Raw genomic sequence first — 24,977 nt, forward strand, 5'->3', positions numbered from 1 at the left:
TACACTAATGTGCACTAAAATAGTCTACTGTGCATTAAGCATCACTTAAAAAGCATCCAAGTGCACTACTGCACATTAGTGCAGCCTAATGCACATTAATTTAGTACCTCACAGTGCGCATTAGAAAAGGAACATTATTGCATGTGTAGACATGCCCATTAAGCATCTTTTTTTCTCTAGCTGTCATTAACTGATATCAGCTGGTAAATAAAGGTCTCAGCTCCTTACTCCATTGCAGCAATTTTACACAGTTGTAGCTCTTCTGACTAAAGGTTATTTCTACTTTGTACTGGTATAAGTGAGGGAGAATCAGGGCTCTGCTGTCAGTCATCAGGGTTCTTTAGAAGTTAATATTTTATAGATAGATTTTTAGTTCTTCTTAATAAAACCAAGAAGCTTTAAGAAACTATCTACTACTGGAGGCATGCTGATGGTGATAGTGAATTTCTTCATAACTGAAACAAGTAACAAGTATAACAGTGAATTATCCAACTGCTTCAGCACACAGCCACACAGCTAAGTGATGGAAATGTCTGATTCGAAAGAACTTGGTCAGGTGGGAGTGGAACAAAATTAGGAATCATTTCTATTTGGCGGTGAGTAAACTGTTTTTTTGTGACTTCATACCCAGCAGGCAAACTCTAGGAATTAGGGAACTCCCCATGAGATAAGACTGAAAGTTTTGCAATGTGTGTTTATGCAGGAAACTAGTAAGTTCACAGTATGTTTGCATCTAAGTGCCTGTCTTTTTGTGTGTGAATGGCTTGTGCCAGTTTTTATGGTGAATGCCCTCACAGGTGTACTCTAGCAGAAACTAGGTAGTCTAATGAATTAAGTGTGATGTGAAAAACATGGAAATCTAAATTTTAGTCCTAGCTCTGCCACAAATTTACTATGAGGCCTTGTGCAAATTTCTCTGTCTTTGCATTTCAACTTCCCACTCCAAAACATGATATAATGTTGTTTGCTTACTTCACATGTGCATTGGGATGATTAATCAGTTATTGTTTATACTGTGTTTGGAACAACTAGTGCTAAGTGGTGCAGAAAACTATTTAGAGCACACTTTAAGATAGAAACCATTGTGGATGTTACCACCTGTTTTTATATTGTTTTGATTTCATTATGTGGATCTGACAGCTTACTACTTAATTTAATCTAAAGTTCTAGAATAGGAAGGAGGAAATGGTTGGTTAGTGAAGTCTTTATCCAGGCCTTGGAAATCCTACATTTGGTTATAGCATACGGGAAAATAGCCTTTGCATACAAACCACCTGTTTTCCCCACATGCATATCTGTTCATGCATTACTTTTTACTCTGTTTTCATTAAAGCTTCAATATAGGATCATGGTAGAAAAATGACTAGTTATCTGCATTCCTCCATAGCATAGCCCTTTATTTCAAAGCAGAATCTTTTTAAGGATATACTTTATGGTTGTTTCTATGTGATACTGGATAAGCTCATCTCATTTGACCCCAAGGATACAACTAATAGCCCTGCTCTTCGATTCTTCTCTCTCAGCTTCAAATCAAATGCATTCACACTTTTTTTTCTGACTTTCAATTTACACTTCCTCCTATTTCTCTTGGGCAACTGCTTCCATGTTACTCCCACCATTAGTTCACAATAAAGGGAAGGTTACAGGCTGTTGCTATCTTCCAATGTCAAGCCGTCCCGAGCTCGCAAGCTGTCCAAGTAATGGCCTAATTTTGATCTTAAGTGTAAATCAATCACCACTGAAGTCAATGGATTTATACTGGGGAAAACCAAGACCAGGATCAGATATACTGAAAGTAGTTAATCAATTATCATTATAATTTAGCTTCCTAAGCTCTTGATTATACTCCTCTTCACCTTTTTAAAATTTATACTGTTTTGTTTATTGGGGATCAGATGTTACTATAAAGTGAGCAGAGAAACCTAACTTAAATGGATAGATATGTTGCCCCAAACTGTAAGAGCAGGGACAATTTCTGTTTGATTAACCTATGGAATGGACAGTTTGTATCTCTAGTTAGCCATTTAAATCTCTAGTTGACCATTGGCCATATTTAACAACAGAATTACTTCCTCATGTAATACCCAGTAGAGTCAATAAACTGCCTCCACCTTTTCTGACTTATGTGGCACAGCTCACAATACATTTGTACCAGGTTGTCAGACTCACACCTCCTCACAGGTTGGATCCAGATGTGGGAGTGGTGGTGTGGCAAGCAGTGGTGGCAGCAGCAAGTGTTAATGGCAACATTAGTCACACCCCACCACTGATATGCATCCCCAAGGGGACTGTGTATGTGGGATTTCAGTGGCAAACCTGACCCCTGCTCAGCACCCCCCCAAATTCCCAGTCCTTTGAGAGCCCCACAGGCCAGATTACATGACTCTATAGGCCAGATGCAGTCCACAGGTCATACATTTAACACGCTTGTTTGCACCATATTGGCAGTACTGTATGTCCCAGCTGGGATGCTACTGAGCATGCTTTGCCCACCTTTTCCCACGCACAGGTGTATTGTTGACAGAGTAGTTAGCCATCTTAGTCTGAAGTCAGGCAGAGCAGTGTGGCACCTCAGAGACTAACTTGTTCAGACAGGTATAAACTTTCGTAGGCAACAGCCTACTTTGTCAGACACTATGAATGGACTTGTATGAAGGAGGGTACTAAATAGAGAGGAATAAAGTAATTCAAATACAAAGGATATGGAAAAGGGGAGAAAAGGGTAAGAGGAGAGGGCACTGCTGAGAGAGGGGAAGGTGGGTTGAGAGATCAAAAACAGTTAACCCACTTAGAAATGAGAGTTATAAAAGATAATCCAGGTAATGGGACAAGAATGTGTAGAATCTGCTGAGACCATACTTAACACAGTCCAATCTGTGGATGATTTCTTGTTCTGCAATTTTGCATCCAAGTTGGTCTTTTAAAGACCAACTTTAAGTTTTATTGTTTAAGAAGAACTACTCTGAGGTCAGTGATGGTGTATTCTTGTAAGAGTCACACACACCCCCCCACCTAATTTTCTTTTCATCATTTTTCAGTGTTGTCAAGCCTTGTGGATTTATTGCAAGTCTTATAATAAATTATATTTTCCACAAAGCCTGAGCTCCTGGAGTTTATGTATTTAGGCATGTTTGATCTGAAATTAAGAAAATTCCTAGTTTAAAATTTTGCAAGCATGACGCATTATTTTTAATGGTCTGGTCAGCAGCACCAGACCATTCATGCTCATAAACTCATAGATGCATAGAAGTAGGGTCGGAAGGGACCTTGTAGATCTTCAAGTCCAACCCCCTGCCTGGGCAGGAATAAAAACCGGGCTCAAATGATTCCAGCCAGGTAGGCATCAAGCCTCCTCTTAAAGACCCCCAGGGTAGGAGCCAGCACCACTTCCCTAGGAAGTTGGTTCCAGATCCTAGCCGCCCTAACTGTGAAGTAGTTCTTACAGATGTCTAATTTAAACCTACTCTCCAACAACTTGTGGCCGTTATTCCTTGTTATGCCAGGGGGCGCTAGGGGAAACAAGGTCTCTCCCAAACCCTTCTGGTCCCTCCTAGTGAGTTTATACATGGTCACCAGGTCCCCCCTCAGCCTTCTCTTGTGAAGGCTGAACAGGTTCAGGTCCCGCAGTCTCTCATCGTAGGGTCTGCCCTGTTGTCCCCAGATCATGCAGGTGGTCCTCCTCTGGTCCCTCTCAATGTTGTCCACATCTCTCCTGAAGTGGGGCGCACAGAACTGGACACAGTACTCCAGCTGTGGCCTGACCAGTGTTGCGTAGAGGGGGAGGATCACCTCCTTGACGCTGCTTGAGATGCACCTGTGGATGCATGACAAGGTCCGTTTGGCCCTGCCAACCATGACCTCGCATTGTCAGCCCATGTTCATCTTGGAGTCAATAATGACTCCGAGATCCCTTTCTGCCTCCATGCTCTCAAGAAGGGAGTTTCCCACCTTATAAGTGTGTTGCTGGTTACTACTGCCCAAGTGCAGCACCCTGCACTTGTCAGTATTGAAATGCATCCTGTTCTTGTTAGCCCACCCCTGTAACCTATCCAGGTCTTGCTGCAGTCTTTCCCTCCCTACTAGTGTGCTCACCACACCCCAAATTTTGGTATCATCAGCAAATTTAAACAGGTTGCTTTCCACCCCGTCGTCCAAATCGCTGATAAAGAAATTGAACAGTGCGGGCCCAAGGACTGAGCCCTGGGGGACTCCGCTGCCCACTTCTCCCCCTGATGCTGCTTGCTTTTCTTTCTGCTTGTTTGTCTCTGAGCCTGCAACATTCTACCAATATGCTGCTTGTTGCCCAATAGGGTCTTGGTTTGGACATTGAAATTAAAAGTCCATTTTCATTTCATTTGTGTCTCTATGGCAGCCGTTCCCAAACTTTGGTTGTGATCCCAAATGGGGTGCAACATCAGCAGAGGAAATGGGGTCATGCTGAGGAAATGGGACCATAAATAGGGTTGGGCTGAGGAAAAGTTTGGGAAACACTTGTCTATGGAGTTTGTAGCCAATTTCAGTTCCTGATTCCCATGTATTAGTACAATGTAGCACTCACTGTGCTTCAGATGGAAACAGAGATTCTTTTTTTAATGATTTAATTTCGTAAATAAAGAAGTGTATTAAAATGATCTATTGCCATGAGTTTGGATGTACTTTTTAAAACCCCCACCTTTTCAGTCTGTTCAACTGATATTGGAACATTGAAGAAAGGTGTAGCTTATCCAAGGTCATAACATACCCCATGCTACCTGTTCCTATTCATATTCACTTGGAGGAAGCAAAATTTCCAGCGGAATGTTCTGACATTTTTATTCAGCTAAAATCCAATGGCTGCAAAGCTCATGATAACAGTTCATCATTGAAATCTCCAGGAAGCAACCTACATCTAGATGAAAAATGTTCACTATAGTAGGATCATTAGATATGTGATCTTTGTAATCCTGTTGCTGATCCTGTCTAGGAGTCTGTGGTATTCCATAAAACCCCTCATGGGAGGCACTGTAAGATTGCTTTTGGTTGCAATTCTAGCTTGTCACAAATTACTGGTTGTGTCTAGATACAGATATGATATTGAAGCTAGGATAGCCTTTTAAATGTGAATAGTGTTACCCTTTTTGACATCGCTATGCTTTGCCCTAGCAGATGTCAGTACCGGCAGGTTGGCAAGTTGAGGAAAAATGAGTAAAACAGAATCAGAATAATATATACTCTAACAATAACTTGCATACCCGAACCGGCTCTGAAATGAGATGGTGAAACAGCATGTAGTCAATCCCTTCTTTCATGAATCTCAGCCCAACAACAAATCTCAGGAATAAATTTGCTTCAGAACTGACCCTTAGGCAGAGACTAAGGTAGAGAGGAAATGTTCCTGCTGTTTTTCTCATGATACTACCTCTAGAGACATTCTTGAATAACCAAAATCAACAAACGGCACAGTAGATGTACCTTGGTATCAGGGCCAAATCTCCCAAGTGCCATGCCCTCCTCTAGTGCTGCTTTCTGTGAACGTGGAGTTTGTGATGCTTCTTCTTGTTTCTTGGGAAGTAAATCAATTTTAAAGTTTCAGATGGCACAGCTGGGGATACAAGACCAAGAGCCAGTTCAGAGAAGAAAGTGGTCATGGTTGCTGAATGCCAGTTAAAGGCATATTTAGACAGAAGACTACAAAAGCTCCTGCTGCCATCTTAGTTGATTAAGCCAACATTTTCCTAACAAGCATGTCTCAGAACTTTAAACTGTACATCCTACATGACATCATTCTGTTACCCATGACATTTCTTAATGAATCTGACTCTTGTTCACATCCTAGGAAATCAGTGGAGTTAGTGTATTTGTTTGCATCTTATGAAAATACTAGTCAGGAAAACTGAATTCAGTGAATGTAAATTATTCTGGTAGATACTTTTCTGCAAACCTTTGCAAACATGAAAGCCCCAGCTTTGTTGAAAAGATTGCTGTATTTGAAGATATAAAAAAAAGGGCAAACAAAACATTACTAGGCATACATTGATAAATTACCAGCCTCATTTATTTGAATAAACAATAGGTCTATTACTCTGTGCTACATAATTGTTATTAGAGCATATATGTTAGTCTCTTTTGACTGTGGATAAGAATAATTCTTCATAACAAAGTTTTACAAAGAACAAAGAAAAAACTGTTGCCAAGTCTGGATATAAGTTTAAAAAATTCAATCTGAAAGGTCAAGTCAACTTTTGAATGATATTTATTTATTCATTTATTTATTTATTCAAAAAACAAAATGGAGATGTGTTCATTGGCTATGATTTTGTCCAACTGATCACACTGATATTAGCTTTCTTGGTAATTTAACCTTTGTGAGTTTCAATTCAATGCTGACATTTCCAAGAACATTATGTCAAAAAGGCCATGCAGAAAACGATTCTAAATTCTGACATCATATTACTACTGTTTGAACTTGCAGGGGATATAGGCTGAAGGCTACAAAACCCAGAGCTTGCAAAATAATTAATTTTGCTAGGTACCTGGATAAATGTGTTGGTAAAATTGTTCCCATATCTAATAACAGAAATGATGACCTAGGAATAGAAAAAAAGTATTATTCCTTCATTTAGGGTAGCATATGGCCTTCTTATATAGGGGCAATGCAAAGCCCCAACCCCAGAGATTAAAAACTAATTTGAAACAAGATGTAGCAGAAACGTTGCCTTATCATTTTCAGTATCATCCTCCTCCTCATCATCAGGATTTATCACTATCACAAAAAGGAAAATCCACATCTACTACTAGCTAAGTACTTTTAAAAAGCCTGGATAATCAAAAAGCAAGTATATGTTTGCTTGTTTATTGGTGGTTTTTTTGTTTTGGGTTTTTTTGATATTTTAGTTTCTTAATGAGATAAACAGGAAGGCAGTGTGTTCTTTTACTTGCTTTGTTACAAATTCAGATCATGCCTACTTTGTTTTCCCAAGGAGTCTCTCTGACTTACCACAGAGTAATAGGACTGTTCTATTCCCACAGTCCTCCAATAACTTTTGGGATCCTACGGCCCCAGCTGACTTCCTGCCCTTTGGGCGGGGGGGCTGGACTCGATGATCTTCCGAGGTCCCTTCCAGCCCTAATGTCTATGAAATCTATGAAATCTATGAAACTTCCCAGTTCTACCTGCAACATCCCATTCACTCAGCTTGTTTTCCCTGGACACAACCCCACCAAAGAAGTCAGGATCAGGAGGCAAGATTCTCAAAAAGTAACTGGTGAGGGGTGGGGGGGTTGGGTCCCTCTTGACTGTGTAAGGGAGCTCCACAATGAAGCATAATACATCTTTTCATATGTGCTACAGCTCCGAGTGGATGTAATACAGGCACCTTAGTGTGGTGTTAGGTGAGTGCCAATAAAGCATACCTGAGAGCATGAGCTTATTAACACACAAACATATCAGTCTAAAATGGTTACATTACATCCCTTTCAGGCTGTAGATAGCACTGAATGGTCATGTTGTGCTTCACTTAAGGTGATCCTTCGTATAGTCTAAAGGTCATGACGTATAGTCAAGTCCGGAGATGTCTGTGTGTTTCAGAAAGTGCTGAGCAACCTAAAATAAGGGACCTCTTTAAGGTGCCCCACACCAGGCTACAAAAATGGAGGTATGTGTTATCAATAATCACCTATGAAAATCTTGGTCTAGGCACATAACTTTCCTTCCTCTACAGAAAAAGACCCTCTGAATCCAGAACAGAATACTTTATAGTGATGAAAAATATGTAATATCTTTTCTACAGCTTGTATTCTTACTGCTGCAGATCCAAGGAACGTTATTTATAAGCAAATGATATATAAGGGAAAAGCTTGAGTAATATAGACTTAAAATACAAATTTGCATCATCTAAAAATGTGCACCCATGCCAAAAATGTACACCAATGCCAAAATATTTCATTGTTGGTGATGTATTTGAGCCGCTTGGCATTTGGTGCAGTATAACAGGGAGTACAAAATTTGAGGGAAATACCTGTTAAGATAATTTTATTTCTTATGTAAACCAGATCATCCATGAAGGTCATCTATGCACGGGACCCCGTCCCATGACAACCCTTATTCCTAGTCTTGCCCTGGGGTGCCTTGGTGAACAGATGTTCTAGTCCCTGATGTTTGCCCCTTATATACTTAAAGGCTGCCACCAAGTCCCCCCTGAGTCTTCTCTTTTCCAGGCTGAACAGTCCCATGTTCTTCAGCCTCTCCTTGTATGGTCTGTTTTCCAGACCTCTAATCATTTGTATGACCCCCCTTTGGACTCTTTCCAGCTACTCCACATCCCTCTTGAACTGTGGCACCCAGAACTGGATGCAGTACTTCAGCTGCAGTTTTACCAATGCTGAGTAGAGTAGGAGGATGACAACCTTAGTCTTGCTTGTGATGCATCAGTTGATGCATGCCAGAGTGTTGTTCTTTTTGCCAGCTATAGCATTGCACGGGTGGCTCATGTTCAATTTTATGGTTGATTGTGAGCCCAAGGTCTCTTTCAGTTGTGGTGCTGGCTAGTGTAGCACCACCGAGCCTGTAAGTATGTTGTGGATTATTTCTCCCCAGACTGACCACTTTACATTTCTCAGTGTTAAATATCATCAGGTTTAGATCTGCCCACTTTACAAGCCTGTCCAGGTCAGCCTGTATCCTCACCATGTCGTCCGGTGTGACCGCACTCCCCCATAATTTGGTGTCATGTGCGAACTTTGCCAGTACACTTTTCACATCCATATCCAAATAGTTGATGAAAATGTTGAAAAGCACTAGTCTGAGTACCAAGCCTTGAGGGACACCATTTGTCACCTTTCACCATGTCAACCTGGGTTCATCTCTCTGGATCTGACCTTGGAGCCAGTTTCCCAGCCACCAAACCATTAAGTTGTTGAGGCCACAATTCCTCAATTTAACCATGAGTGACCAAGTCAAAGGCCTTTTTGAAATCCAAGTATATGACGTCGACCTCATCTCCCTTATCCAGGTGGCAAGTTACCTGATCATAGAAGGAGATGAGGTTGGGCAGGCATGACCCATTAAAGTCATGTTGGCTATCTTTTAGAATACTGCCTTCTGTTAGCCTATCACTGATAGATTCTTTGATAATTTTTTTCATGATTTTTCCAGGATTGAGGTCAGACTGATTGGTCTATACTTCCCTGAGTTCTCCTTCCTTTGTTTCTTGAAGATAGGCACTGCATTGGCCCCCTTCCAGTCTTCTGGGACCTCACCCAAGTGCCATGAGTTCTCGGATAGTTTTGCCATTGGCTGTGTGATGACGTCAGCCAGTTTCAGCACTCTGACCCAGGGCACCTTTGAAGACCTCCTGTGCCAGCTCTGGCCCCACCTAGAGTACCAGGACAAGGAGGTGCACCTGGCCATCACAATGACATCCATCTGCCCCGCTGCCCACACACCCCCTACCCACTCCCCAGCACCACTCCAAGATGTGTACATGTTTTCTATGGAAACCTTTATTCCCCTCATAACCCCTACCCTCCTCCAGTGCAGGACGTACCATGTGTCCAGGGCTGGCAAGGCTGGCAGCTCAGTGCTGGGCTCCCCATCAGCAACAGTGTCCAGCTGCATCTGGTGTCCATGGTCTGCAGTGTGTGGCAGGCTGGCACCTGGCCAGGGCCCCCTTCTCCTGTCCTCCACTCCGGGGAGGAACTGGTGGCTGGCAGTGGCGTGGCCTGCCTCTTCTTATGGCAGGGAGTGGGGCTGTCCATGGGCAAGGCAGCTGCTGGGCAGGGCTCCCAAGCTGCTAGTGGATTCAGCAGCCAGGGAGGTGGGTGGGGTGGAGTGCTGAAGGCCTGAGGTCCCCTCCTCCAGTGACACTGGAGGTGTCAGGGCAGGGTGCAGATGAGGGCAGGCTGACCCTGCTGGTGATACTTGCACAGGTGCAGCCTGCCTCCCAGGGTCCCAAAATGCAGGTCAGCTCCTGCATGAAGGTCATGGTCTTTTGGGCATGACTGTACTGATGATTGAATTCAGTCACAGCCACCCACTGTCCTTGCATTCAAGCACCCACTCCATGTGAACTGCCTCTGGATGTTGGCTCCATCCCAGAGCACCACAAGGCCTGGGCACTTGGCATAGGTGTGAGCACATGGGCAAAGCCAGGGCTCAGTGGGAACTACATGCTGGACATGCTCCCTGCACCGGCTCCCTGGGTCCTTGCATGTCTGTCCCTGCAATGCTGGCCCTGGAGGGCAGTCAGCAGCACCCAGGACAGGAACACAGGCAGGGACTTTGAGCCACACAGCAGAGAAACTTCACCACAGTGCCTGCAAAGAGACAAAGCTGGGGGCGAAGAGCAGCAGGGAGCAGGTGCTGGCCCTGTTTCCATAGCGATCTGGATGATGGGGTGGAAAGTAACCTGTTTAAATTTGCTGATGACACCAAAATTTGGGGGGAGGTGAGCACGCTAGCAGGGAGGGAGAGATTGCAGAGGGATCTGGATAGGTTACAGGGGTGGGCTAACAGGAACAGGATGCGTTTCAATACGGACAAGTGCAGGGTGCTGCACTTGGGCAGTAGGAACCAGCAGCACACTTACACAATGGGGAACTCCCTACTTGAGAGCACGGAGGCAGAAAGAGATCTTGGAGTCATTATTGACTCCAAGATGAACATGGGCCGACAATGCGAGGTCATGGTTGGCAGGGCTAACCGGACCTTGTCATGCATCCACAGGTGCATCTTGAGTAGAGCCAAGAAGGTGATCCTCCCCCTCTACGCGACGCTGGTCAGGCCACAGCTGGAGTATTGTGTCCAGTTCTGTGCGCCCCATTTCAAGAGGGATGTGGACAACATGGAGAGGGTCCAGAGGAGGGCCACCCGCATGATCCGGGGACAACAGGGCAGACCCTACAGTGAGAGACTGCGGGACCTGAACCTATTCAGCCTCCACAAGAGAAGGCTGAGGGGGGACCTGGTGACCGTCTATAAACTCACTAGGGGGGACCAGAAGGGTTTGGGGGAGACGCTGTTTCCCCTAGCGCCCGCTGGCATAACAAGGAGTAATGGGCACAAGTTGATGGAGAGGAGGTATAGATTGGACATCCGCAAAAACTACTTCACAGTTAGGGCGGCTAGGAGCTGGAACCAACTTCCAAGGGAAGTGGTGCTGGCCCCTACCCTGGGGGTCTTTAAGAAGAGGCTGGATGCCTACCTGGCTGGACTCATTTGAGTCCCGTTTCTTGTTTTGGGGTTTTGTTGTTCTCCTGCCCTGGTGGGGGGTCGGGCTAGAAGATCTACTAGGTCCCTTCCGACCCTTAATCTATGAAACTATGAAACTATGAGGGGAATCTCAGGGCTTGGCAAGGAATGGAGCAGGCTGCAGCCCTTTGCAACACTCATCTGACAGGCAGAAGTTGCCTGGGTCCTGTCCAGGGGGAACATGGGGCCTGGTGGACTCCTGCAGACAGCACTGGCTACTTCAGGTTCCCTGTGCTGTGGCTCCCAAGGCACAAAATGGCTGGAGCCTTTTATAGCTTGCAGCTAGGGGCTGCCAGAGAGCAGCCCAGGCCCGGAGGAGGAGAGGCAGCTAGCCAGGAGCCCGGCGGCTGGACTTTGGCTGGCTCCTTAGTGGCTGGGTACACCCAGCACTAAAATCCCTGTGTTAATGCTCATTAACGTGTCTACATGTGTGTTAATGCACTTTAACAAATCATGCTTACATTTGACAATTTTAAGGTGCATTAAGAGTGCGCACATGTAGATGCGTGCCCTTAATGTACCTTAAAATGGGCTAATGCACATTAAATGCCCACATGTAGACACACCCACTCATTCCTAAGAACTGTCTTAGGGCAGAGGGTTTGGTATTCTTTTACAGGTGAAGTTGAGTGAATTCACAGGCATATTAGAAAATTCAAGATAGTTGTAGCTGTAGTAAGTAAGAAAACATAGATACATGTGATAAAGACTGATGCAAAAGATTTCTCAGGGTACATGCAGGTGTCATATTTAGATTGACCTCACTAGGGTTAGGTTGATCTAAATGCCCATTTGTACAGACATTTGGAGGGGTTTAAATTGGGCCAAAAATGGCAGGCCTGAGCTAAGTTAGTTCACCTGAGTAGGTGAATTAACTTAGATCAGGAATGGGTTAACCTTATCCAGTGAACGTCTGCACAGGTTCAGAGCACAGACTTGGGGCTAGGAAAGCCCAGCGTTTCACCCCAGCCCCATAGCTGTGCTCTTCCTACTCTCCCAACCCTAACCAAGCTATTTTTAGTGCCCAAATTCCCCAACCTCAGACCAGCCAACTGACTCCAGACCCCTGCCTGCCCATCCCTCCCCTACCCCAAGTTACTTACATTGGGTTCTCCCTGTGGCTTCCAGCACCAGCAAATCTTTGTACATGCTGTTCCCAGTCTACAATGCTGCAGCTTAAAGTAAGCCATATGATTGTAACCAGGTGCAGTGAACATTTGTGCATACCCTAAGGCAGTGAGATATGTCTTAGAGAGACCTGCAGAGATTTCTAGCATTCCCAGTTACATAGCTGGTTCTGGCTTTCCAAGTCTCCTTTCTCTCTTGCCAGATGACTACTTTTCCCACTGCCCAGAAAAAAGCCACTCCTTACTGCCATCAGAGATTCCAGAGTTTTTTTCCCCCTACCCCTTCTCCCAAATGTGCAGAGGTTCCAAAGTGAAGCCTGCGTCTGTTAAAGGGTTTATATCTTCAGACTCACCGTGTGTCCAGGGCTCTGTCCTGGAATATTTTGGGGGGTTTTGGGACAAGTAAATGCAATCTGGAAACCTTCCAGTGTCAAATTGTGGCACTCTTCTTCTCCTCTCTGCTCCCCCTGCTGATGAGGTACACTTCATTAGGGCTGTGCAAAATTTTGCCGGCTGTTTTGTTTTGATGTTGCTTTGACTTGTTTTGAACTCGAAACAGTGAAATTGAAATGAAATGAAGGGCTTTGAAACAGCCTGAAAATGAAACGAGGGAAGTCGAAACGTTTAAAAATTTTTGAAATGTTTCGAGTTTTAAAGCTGAAGCTGGGTTTGCCTGCAGGGAAACAGAAAGTAAGGAGACGGGAGGGGGGAGGGGGGGAAGAACTGCTCTGATATTGACTGTGTAGCTGGCCAGTGACTGAGATCCTTCCCTGAGGTCCCTTCCAATCCCAGTGCTCTAGGGGCGGCATGGAAAAACAGCATAAAAGGCAGCATTGTTTGAGCTGGCCTGCTTTCTGCCTTGGGGTCAGTTACTGAGCTATCTTTCAGAAGCTCAGCAGTGTTAGACAACAAAGGCTACTATCATTGATTTCCTACTTGCTAGCCTAGCAAGTGTGATTCTGCAATACCTTTTGCTTTCTTTCTATACCCTTTTATTTTATTATTATATTAATTGATTGATTCTTTTCAATTTCATAATTATATTGCATATTATAATATAGAATTTCTATAGAAAAACACATATATACATCTATATATTTTCATAAAGACAAGACACTACGAAACACACCATGAAGTGTGCTGGAAAGGAAGCTGGGAAGCCCTCAGGGAGGAGCAGAAGATGGGGTGGAGGGAGAGGTGTAAGTTCCCCAACCCCCCAAACAGAGACACAGCCTCTTTGCTACAACAAGCAGGCATGAAGCTTCCACTAGTACAGGCAACAAGGAGAGGGGGTCAGTGCCCTTCATCAGGCTGAGGAAGCATCTGCAGTTGGAGTGTGTGCTGTTCCTGCATGGAAGGAATAGTAAAGAAGCTAGAGGCTGGCATGCAATGCAGGCAATAAAGCCGTTCAGTAAAAATAGAAATGGAGGCATCAGGGGGTGAGGGACAGGCTGGGGAGGAAAGGGGATGTAGCAAGTAAAAGTGGAGAGGTACCTGGGGAGTCAGATGTCCGGCAGATTGTAGCGTGTCAGAATTCCACTGTCTATATTGAGTCCATGAGTGCCTACTACCTCAGAGGCTGATGAAGTGCAGTTCATAGGCTCATCTGTGAAAAGTGGTTTGTAAATTCAAACAAGCACTGAACCTCGCTAACCTCATCATCAGAAGCCAACTTCCTACAGCCCAAAACACACTGAATGGATCCAGGCTATGCCATGGCAAGACGCACAAAACCTGCCCGGAGTATCTCCAGTATGGAGCGATCTTCACCGTGCAATACATATCTCCATCAGGGCACCAAGTGACCTGATGGAAAATATGTGGAGACACCAAGCAACAACTGTGCACCAGAATGAGTACACATCAAAAATCTATCAAAGACAAGAACAGACACCACCTGTCTCCAGTCTCTCAGGCCTGATTCTCAAAGGGAATTTACAAACCACTTTTCACAGACGAGCCTCTGAACTGCACTTCATCAGCCCCCTAGATACAGAAACTCATGGACTCAGTATAGACATTGGAATTCTGACACACTACAACCTGCCGGACATCTGACTCCCCAGATGCCTCTCCACTCTTACCTGTGCTGCTACATCCCCCTTGCCCCATCACCCCAGCTTGTCCCTCACCTCCTGATGCCTCCATTTCCATTTTCACTGACTGTCTTTCTCGCCTGCATTGTATGCCAGCCTCTGGCTTCTTTACTATTCCTTCCATCCAGGAACAGCACACACACCAACTGCAGGTGCTTCCTCAGCCTGATGAAGGGTTTTTCAACCCAAAACCTTGCTAAGATATAGCTCTGTAACTATTCAGTTGGTCTGCTAAAAGATACCAGACTAGATTGACCCAAAGAACCTTGTCTAACAGTGCTATGTCCTTAAACCAACACCCCTAGCACCTGTCCCTGGTCAGCTGACCAGAAGGACACAGGGCCCTGGGCACATCTAACCCCAGGGCTGGGGCTGGCAGGGACAGTTCTCTGGCAGCTGCTGGAGAAGAAGTTCCTTCGGGGAAGGAAAGAAAGGCTCTACTTGGTGACAGTTTGGCTGCCTGAGATGCTGCTGGTGCTACTGTGATGCTCACTAAGTTACTATTACCTGTTGTTATTTAAACTGGTGGACCGGACTGAGGCTACAGGGGAGGAGGAAGCCTCATTGGGGCACACTATCATGTTGTGTAGAGGCCCCAGCACCAGTGAGGGTACAGCTTAACACACACACAATCACACGTCATGAGTTTTACTTGTCAGCAACTTGAGGTGCAGTTTCCCAGAAATCCCTGCACCTATATCCCCAAAACCTGGCAGGTTTCATGGCCTCAGCAGGGGCTACCATGCTTGCAGTTTTTACTCTGCTGTGCCTTAACACACACACTTGACATGAGTTTTGCTTGTCAGCAGCTTGAGGTGCAGTTTCCCAGAAACCCCTGCACCTATCTCCTTGAAGAGTGGCAGGCTTCATGGCCTCAGCAGGGGCTACCAAGCCTGCTGCTTGCATCCAAATCTGCCCCAAAATGACAAAGTTATAGTCAGTTTTGTGCTTCCCCATTATAGCCTATGGGCAAAATGTCTAAAAAGCATCAAAACAGCAAACGAGTTTCATCAAAACAAAACAGAACAGTGCTTTTGAAATTAAACAAAACTCAAAACAAAACACTAGCCCATCGAGACAGTGAAGCGGAAGTCAAAAAAAACAGTGCTGTTTCGCACAGCCCTACTCTGCACAGGGCATCTCTTTGAACTCAGATCCGCAATACTGTCCCTGTAATCATTGGTCCCAGAACCAAAATAATTTTTATTCTTTTAGATCCCTTATGCCTGAAATATCTGGGTGCCAGTATCCCAGCTCCCAGTGTTAATTGGCTGGTTTGCCGGCAGTGAGATATCTCAGAACATGTCTATACCTCATCTGAACATGCAAGGGAGCACTGCTGTGAGAATACAACCTGCCTATGCACTGGATCCTGCTTAGTGTGTTCCATATCCCAACAAAGCCACCATCCAAGCAGTCCTGGGTGTGTACTAGTAAGCATGCCTGAGCCTGGGAATGGTTCTGGGTGCATCCCATATACATATCAAGAAGTACTAATATTGCACTTGCTTAGTTGAGCATGAGAGAGTTGATAGGGCCTGTTTTCATGATGGCATTCCCAAATACTGTCAAGGGCACTGGAGACAACAGTGAACCCCACTCACCGAATGTCCCACTCATAGGCTCAGTTAAATTCTGAGGTGACCATGGGGTGTTATTCTTCCATTTTCACCAACAAGTCCTGCTCTAATATGCAGCAATCTGGGCCAGTTTCATGAGCACATATAGCTTAGCAATCCATTGTCACTTAATATATAAAGAAGGAAGACAAACGCCAATTAAAACAAGAATATAGAATGGGTAGAACTATGGCTAAGCAATATGGTAACATACATAAACTAGGTTAGCCCAAACTGACTTTTACCCTTTTTGCTTTTTAAGCCTCCCATCTCTGGGGCTTACATGCCTTTATTTTTTGTTTTGTTTTGTTTTTTTAACCAAAATCAAGTGTTTTGTTTTTCCTGGACATGGAATCCTGTCCTTGCTTAAGCCAGTGGGAATTTTGCCAATGACTTCACTGGGGCCATGTTTTCACTACCATGGCCCATAAATCTAACACAGTGAATTGAGCACCACCATTTGGTCTTTAAAAGTCACAAGAGAGAAAGGCTCAAGTTCATGGCAAGTGCAGTTAATTTGGCATGTAGTATATAAAGACTTGGAACAATTTACTATTTGTTAGGAAGGCCAGATGTTTAACAGCAATCATGCTCCCAAAACAAGGTATTTCAAAAGATAACATTTTGGGTGTTCAGGTCTAATGGAAAATGTATCTATTACTTATGTGCCTAAGAGGATGCTGGGAAATTCTGAATAAGTGGCCCCCAGATACCCTGAAATAATCATCTCTTTTGTTCCTTCACCCAAAATATGCTGAAAAATGTTATGTTAATAATCAAACATGACATTATTAATCAAAATATAAAGAGTGGAAGAGTTAGAAATGTGGTAAATTATAGTAACATAAAACGATTGCAATATTATAGATATTTATATTATGTAGTATTAAAGTTCTGTTTTAATCTGTTATGATTCTGTTCAGTTACTGCATTTGAATTAAAAGACAATTTCAGTTGCTTCAAGAACTAAAGTAGATAAAAATTATATTAAGCACTAGTATAACTGTCAAAGTGAATAAAAATGAATATTAAATCCTATAAAAACTAATCAAGTTGCGAACTGCCTATCTCTGCGTTTACCATCTTGAATCTGCGCTTAATAATTTGGTAGCCACATAAAGTCACAGTGTACTTAAAGCCATTCGATTGAAATGTAAATTAATTTTGGGAACTGATCTTCCAAATATTTACATACATATTTGTTTAACTCGAAGTATGGGAGTAGTCCTCTTGAAGTCAATAACATTTCTTACGAGTTTTTAAAGTTAAAAACATTTCAAGTTTTTACTGTGTTATAACTTTAACCTATGAGCTAAATAAGGCTAGAATAACAGTTTTTGGTATGTTGTATTGTAGGTGGTACAATGGATTACTCTCGGCCCTTATACAGTGTCAGTACTAAATGCCAGTTACCATGAACCTTTTAAGCTAAAATCTGTTACCTGACAGAACACCTTCTCTGAATCATTCTTTCTCATGTTTTTGTACCATATACCTCTAACACAGCTAAAATTTGTCTTGTGAAATGTTTTCATACATCACATACACAAGGTAACATGTTGTCCATGGACCTCTAGTGGTCTTCTAAGCCATGGTAAGTTTTCCACAGTGGTTTTATAACCCTAGAAGTTTATTTTTGTGTATATTGCTTTTACAGTATTTGCACTTAAAACTTTGATAATAGGGTTGTATGGAGGTGCATGAGAAATGGAGTTAGCAGTGTTCTAGCAGCGTTTTTTTACCAAAAAGTTTAGGAACCACTCTATAGAAAGTTCAAGGAAGACTGGTAACATCCAAGATGTTTTTTGTGACTAGAACCAATAGACTTGTTTTGTACTAGTTTAACTCTACTGCCAGTGGTGGAGTTGTCCCTGATTTAGGTCCTGATTCTGCAATTTATTCTGAAAACAATGGAGTTTTACACCTTTTCAATTGATAGAACTTCATGGAGGGCAAAGTATCCATGTTGCAGGAGCTGAACCTCAGCTTGATATAACTCTGGCTCTAGAGGTCTCTCCCATGGATGGGTTTGTGATACAGAATCTCTCATAGCAGCCGCAGGGTTTGGTACAAGGGCAGTGGGGAGTCAGGCTTGGTGGTATAGGGAGCTGTCCCAGGGCAACCTCAGTCTGGGGTGTACACTGAGGAGAAAATCAGGGCTCCTGGGATCCCCTGAGGACAGGTTTATGACATTATCATCTTACTAAAGTATGTTGATTTATTACAATGTGGTATAAAGCCTGAACTAGAACATTAAATAAAACCCCTACTTTTTATTTAGCAAATATAAAGAGTTGATTATCGTTCCATAATGGAACCACTGTCGGTAGAAGCCGATGGCAGATGTACAAAATGTGGGAAATGTCAGGAAAACAACTGAAGCATATCAGCATGTTGGAATATGCTGGTCTCGTTCTCACATTGGTGTAAATGAATAAACCTTTAGACATCAGCAAAATTACACCAATGCAAAACTCACTTGTGTAAAGGGAAGATAATCAGGACTATTTTCATTGCTTAAGAGTAGGTCCATAATGTTGCTGACAGCTAAGGTAGCTGATCTGTTTCCTCAGGTTAGGAAGAACTTGGTGCCCTGACCAAGTCACTGTAAGACACAATTTGTTCTTTAACATTAATTTTGGGCAAAGCATTAAACATAATCCCTTTTCTACCCATTTTGAGCTATGATTCTCAAAGTCTCCTCTTCTCCAATCCCCAGTTTCAAGAACTGGACAAGGAACCCTTTCTCTTTGCCCTTCATAGTAAACACCTCCCAGTGAGGCCTGTTGATTGAAGAGAAATGCCTGGTCCTACGTATCTTAGTTGTTAAAATAACAGGCCACTGTGACAGGGGCAAATCCTTCAGCTCCTATACAATGCTTACTATGACAATATTTCTATTAAAGACAGAAAAAGCTTACAGAGATTCACCATGAAGTAAGGACTGTAGAATATATCTCAGAGCTAATAAAAGCATTTTTTAATTGCCATCAAACAGGAGACTGTGGGAATTTTAAAAGTAGGAAGATTAGAGGAAAAACCTCAACCAGAATTCAGGTAATCAGTTGGTTGCTGATCCCTGTTATGCCTGGCAGACTGGAAAATAGAAGTAGAATAATCCCCAGGCCACAGAAAATTTTAATTCCCATCTTCCCCAAAAGGGAAACTGCTGCAGATACCACTCTAGCTATTTTAATTTGAAATATGAAAATGCACTGCCAAAATGCACCAAAATGTAGAATCTGATCATATAAATCCAGTACCTTGGAGCCTAGCCCAGACCCTTCTGACTTTGCTATTTTCCTCTGCAGTTACAAGATTTAGCAATTACAATGTTAAAAATCCAGGTATAGTCTTTTTTTTGGTAGTGGCATTAGTCAAATCAATCACTTGTGTGAGCAACTATTTTAAAAGGGGCTAGAGGACTAAGAGCACCAGGAAAAACATCATCACAATTAGCTTCAGAGAATATATTCTTGGCTTTTAAAGTGATTATTATTTTTCTAATTTATGGAGTTTTTTTGTGAGACAATAAGACTGCCTTCAATTCTTGGCATTGCTCTTTAGAATCAGAACAGAACCCTAGCAATTAACTGGGAGTTCTCAGACCATGCCAATGGGATGACTTTCTTGTCTATGTATTTCAATCGTTCAACCCCTGAGAGAAGGGAAAGCTTTAAGTAAGGAATAGAAAGCACTCTAAAGATAATAATTAACCAAAATAGAATAGAATCATTACTGGTTCAGCTTCAGTGAGCTCCAAGGGCCTGTTCTGCATAGAGAAGTTAAAAAGTATCTGATCCAAAAGGTGACTGCTTAAAGTCGTCACACTCCACTTTGTTTAATTCACTGCTAGTTGGCCTTAGGCCATTAACATTAGGAGTTTACAATGAGAAGATTATAGCTTTATCTTGCTGCACAATGTATAATTCACAGTAATGGTACTGTCCAGTGAGCTGAGAATGCCAGAAAACCCTGATTTCCCAAACCTTCAGTAACCGACTCTGTGGCCAACTCTAAAGTTTATATCAAAACCCCATTTTGTTTTCATAAGACTGTGATTTCAGACTTCTTCCAAAGCCCTTTGGGGACAATGGACAATTCCCATTGACTCCTCAGCTTGGGACCAGAACCTTAATGAAAGTTTTGGTTTGCTTTCACTACACTCATAAATTGGGATTAACTTCCCTATATGTGCTGAATAGTTTCCTGACCAAAAGGAGACCCATTAGAATTCTTCTTTGTAGTATCAATAAGTCATTGGCCACTGTGGGCTAATTTCATACAACAAATAGCATGTCATGAAAATGCACTTGGAGGACTTCCGTTAAAAGAGCTACAGCTCAGGACCAGCCCATGTCCCATCCTCAGGACCGGTGGACTGGTGGCAATGCAGGGTAGGTGGGACAACCATATAGCTTGAGATCAGTGGATAAGGGGAACCTTAAGAGATCACAGAGCCTAGAGGCAGAAGCTGCTGTACTTCCATGCTATTTATAATCCTCCTGTACCCTGGGAACACCTCTGACACAGTTTCCTTGCTGGCAGTAACTCCCTGACCCTATCTGATGGGGCCCACAGGGCAGTGGCAGAGTTATTTCTACTTTCAGCAATATTAGCTGTCATAGCTATTAGCCAGCTAAGGTTGTTCTTCTTGTCTTCCCACTCTCTCATCTGCTAACCCATGGCCCTTTATTTGTGCTCCTTGACATGTATAGACTTAGTAAAGGGTGGAAGTGGGTTGAGCACAAGGTACTGCCTTACTGCTCTGTGTAGTTTCCCCAAACCTATTTATTTGTGGTTAACAGGCTTTACTCCCTAAGCATTGCAGCACACAGACATTTGTAGGGTCCATAATAAAGCAGTAAAAGTTCATGCAAGTCGTGGTTTGTATAGTTGCACAGCCCATTTTGGGTCTTCAAGAAACAGTTAATCACAGTCTGAGGAGACACATTGATAATGATGCCTGTGAGACTGCTGTCATCACCTTCCTATCTGGCAAAGGATTTGGAAAGTCTTGCGAAGGAGCTGTAAGTGCAGGATCCTGGGGGTGGAAATCATATTAAAATCTTTCTAAATAGGCAGCGTTTCACTTTTAAAAATGTTTGAAATGAATATTTTTGGTGGCAAAAGGAGGGCAAACAAGCATGCACAAGTGTTTATTAAATAAAACAAGGTTTTAAGAGGCATATTATTGTTCTAGAACACAATGGCCTTTGCTGTTTTTGTTAGTAAGTGCCACTGTGATTTAAAGCTGCTGACAGCACCAGACGCTTACAATGAAATCATCTCTCTTTCTTCTCTGTACAGTTCAGGCAGACACTCATTTGTATGTATGGGTTCAGCCTGTCTGCTGTGTCTGGCCAAAGAGGCAGATACTAATGGCATATGTTAATTACAATCCAACAACTTCCTTTCATTTGGGTGTTTATTAACATTCTCACTCCTGCCCATAGAACCAGCTGGCATGGGCTGCTTGGACTGTTTTGGGTCACATGTTATTTTCAATCTGGGTTCATGATGTACAACAGATTACTTCTGTCATTCAGCCAATGAATTTTACTTCCATCTGATAGGTTAGGATTTTTTTTTTGTATGTTAGGATGAAATTGAAATGGTAACTTGGAAACAATTTTCATGCTATTGTTGTCAATCTACTGAATCATTCCAGATGCATTTCTGTAGTGAAATACAGAATTCTGCACAAACATGTGTTAAATAATAGATCCAAAAGGCTGGAAAACAGCTTAAATGATTTGTACTTTAGTGAAACCATAAACTATGAAAGGTAACTGCTGAGTGAGGGAGTGCAGTCAGACAGGTTTTATAACAGGAATATAGGAACTGCCATACTAATTGGATCACAGATCTTGTACTGGATCACACCCCTAATAGCAAGCAAAACCAGCTGTTTCAAAGGAAACCCACAGGTGACGCCTATGAAATGATTGCTCATTGTTAAAGCTTCTTTCTAATTCTCTCAGTTAACAGTTTTGCCCTCAGAAACATGAACTGTATATTTCTTATTTATTCTAAAATAATATTTCTAATGAAAAGTGTATTCTCATTACTACATGAACATCTAATCCTTTTTTTAACCTACTGAAGCTAAATATGGACTATGCATAAAAAACCCTTCCCCCTATCAAATTTGAATTTGTGGTACTTCTGTTTAATGAAATATTAGTATTTGTACTGGATATTAGTTTATGCATTACAACAGTGCCTCATGCATCTGGCCTCATTGTGCTGGGTGCTGTACAAATACAGAAAAGAGCTTACCACCTAAGGATATGACAAGTGACAACAAGCATGCACCAACAGATGGGAGAGCACAAGGAAACAATGAGACAGCACTAGTCTGTGATAAGCACCAGTCAATGTCATAGCAAAGCAGCAGCTTAACTGTTGTCATTTTTTTATAGACATCGTGACAAACAAGGATGTCAAAGAGGGATTTGAAGAACAATGAGGTAGCTTTGTGGATGATTATTGGGAACTCCTACCAAGAACATTGGGCAGTGTGAGAGAAAGCATGTATGTCACCTTGTCTTTGAAATTTGACTGATTACAATTTTGAATCCTGCACTGCATATGACTACTTCATGTTCCTTTCAGTCTGCATTAGACTGTTTTTCTTCTCTGGGTTTCACGTAGCATAGTGCTGTCCATTGAACCAAAGTTGTTCTGTTCTTTTTGTACATAGAATCTTTCTACTATAAAAACTTATTGAGACCCAGTGACACGGAAAGTTAAGAATTTAATTTTTACTTCTTGTTTTCTGTCTTTTACACAGTTTCTAATCTATGACAGCTTTTAATTTTTTATCTCCAAACTACTAAATGTCTTTAAAAGTATCTTATTAGGAATGTTATTAAAGGGTTTTTAAAGTTCAAATCACATATACCAAGCATTCAGCATTTATTTGCTATTTTCTCAACATTTTCAGAAAATTATAATAGATCATAGAGGTATGATTTTTCCTTACACCAGCTATGGGGCTATGTGTCTCTTTACCCCACCTTATAGCACATTTATGTACTGTAAGTTGTTTTTAGCTGTTGGTTCAACCAGTTTTCTTGGTTCTGAAATAAGATGCATTGGGTTGTAATTCTTGATATTATTCCTAATGCCCTTTTAAAAACTAGGTGTACTGTTTGCTACCCTTCAAGTTTCTGTCATAATATTGTGTCCAAAGGTAATGAGATGTCATGTTTTCTTGATAGCTGAGCCAGTTTATTCTACACTCTTCCAGAAAACTTAAAGGTCTTCGCAAATTGTTACTGTTAAATTATTCTACTTGTTCCAGCATCTTGTCTTTTGTCATTCAGTACCTCATCTTGCTGCCCTAAAAAATAGGGGGATGGATCAAAATCTCCTAAACCAATGGGGCCAACCTTTTTGGTAGGTGTGCCACAAATTAACTTCACACCCTCCCCAAATGCCACTTCGATTCCCTTCCCCTGCCCAGTCTGCTGCACTACTTTCTGCTTCCAACCCTATTTGCTGCTGTGCTGCCTGTCACTTCCCTGATCTGCTGTGTCACACACACAGGCTGCCCAAGTCACTAGTGCCATGCATGCTGTAGGTTGGTCATCCCTGTCCCAAACAGTGAAACTAATGCAAATCGCTCATTTCATCTCCCTGTAATGTAGGGCTAGGGACAGAAGTTACATATAAACCAATTTAAGTGATCAGAAACTGGTTTAAATCTGTAACAGAACAGAAGCTAAGTGCACATTAATCAGTTTCAAAATGGCTGAAACTGGTTTAAGATAAACCTGTTTGAATGTAGTATTAGATTTAACTGATTTGGGTCAAACCAGTTTATGAAACTTCTGTCCCAGACACCTTCCTGGTTCAAGTTAAATCATAGTCCTCAGCATCCCAGTATGCTTTGCAGCCCTAGGCTAGGCTGTGCTGTCTGCTCCAGAGAGCAGGGCTGGTCCTGCCCCTCTGCTCCCTAGCTGGAGCAGTGAGGGCTGGCTGCCAGGGGTTCCAGCTAGGGTGGTCATCACAGAGGACAGCCCAGTTGTCCTCTGTTAATATGAAACCCAATGCCTTTATGACCTCTATTTTTTTCTTGAAGAGAAAAATAGAGGACATAAAGGCATTGGGTTTCATATCAACAGAAGACAGAGTAGCAGAAAACCGGAATGTCCTCTATGATAGCCACCCTAGGTGCAGTCCAGTCTGCCAGGTGGGGGGACTGCCTCCCCCTCCCCCCTAGGCAAACCCTGGCTGGTGTCTTGGGCCAGGGAGGGGGGTTAAACTCTCCTTCCCCAACTCAAAATTACTGTGGGCTGCAACTGTGGACTGCAAATCCCAGAGGCATCTAGAAGGAGGAAAAAGAAATGATGAGCAACCCTGCAGAATCCTACTGTTGTGATTTTGGACTGCAAATCCCAGAGACCTCAGGGGCAGCAGGAAGAGAACACACAGCTCATACTGCCTCGTGCCAGAGAGCCGTGCTCTAGCGCCACCCGGCTTCTGGCTTGAGCCACTGCAGGCATGTGGCTGCATTTCCTGAATCAAAGGTAAATGTCTGTTCACTTCTGTTTCAATTTAATTTCTGTATCTTAGACTAACCTGTAAAAACTGAACCAATTCAGCTTCAGACTTTTTGACTATTTGTACTTAGCCCTGGCCAACCAGTCCCATACTCATTTGAGTCCAAAAATTCCCTCTTAAACTTCCTGCTTCTGAGGCACTTATTTTTTCTTCTTTTTATTTTTTATAACATTTGCTACGCTGTTTGCCATTGACTTTGCTAGGCAAAAGAAAGGAGCTCCTTCTCTCTCTTATCTTGTGTGCTTTAGACCTTTTTTCCTCAGAAGCACATCACAGAAACATATAGATAAACACGTGATGGAGCAAAAAACAAACAAATACAAAATCTGAAAAGAAG

At 42.7% G+C, this 24,977-nt stretch overlaps 1 long non-coding RNA gene across 1 annotated transcript in view; it reads left to right on the forward strand.

Moving 5' to 3' along the window:
• Positions 1–9,302, forward strand: part of LOC109302480 — a 14,968-nt gene extending 5,666 nt beyond the window's left edge. Inside the window, exons 3-4 of the long non-coding RNA XR_002098805.1 lie at positions 9,049–9,052; positions 9,292–9,302. This is a non-coding gene — a long non-coding RNA (uncharacterized LOC109302480). The remainder of the gene's footprint in view (positions 1–9,048; positions 9,053–9,291) is intronic.
• The last annotated feature ends 15,675 nt before the right edge of the window (positions 9,303–24,977 follow it).

The sequence above is a fragment of the Gavialis gangeticus genome, unplaced genomic scaffold (assembly GCF_001723915.1).
Source record: "Gavialis gangeticus isolate Ggan-Ray unplaced genomic scaffold, GavGan_comp1, whole genome shotgun sequence".
Lineage (NCBI taxonomy): Eukaryota > Metazoa > Chordata > Crocodylia > Gavialidae > Gavialis > Gavialis gangeticus.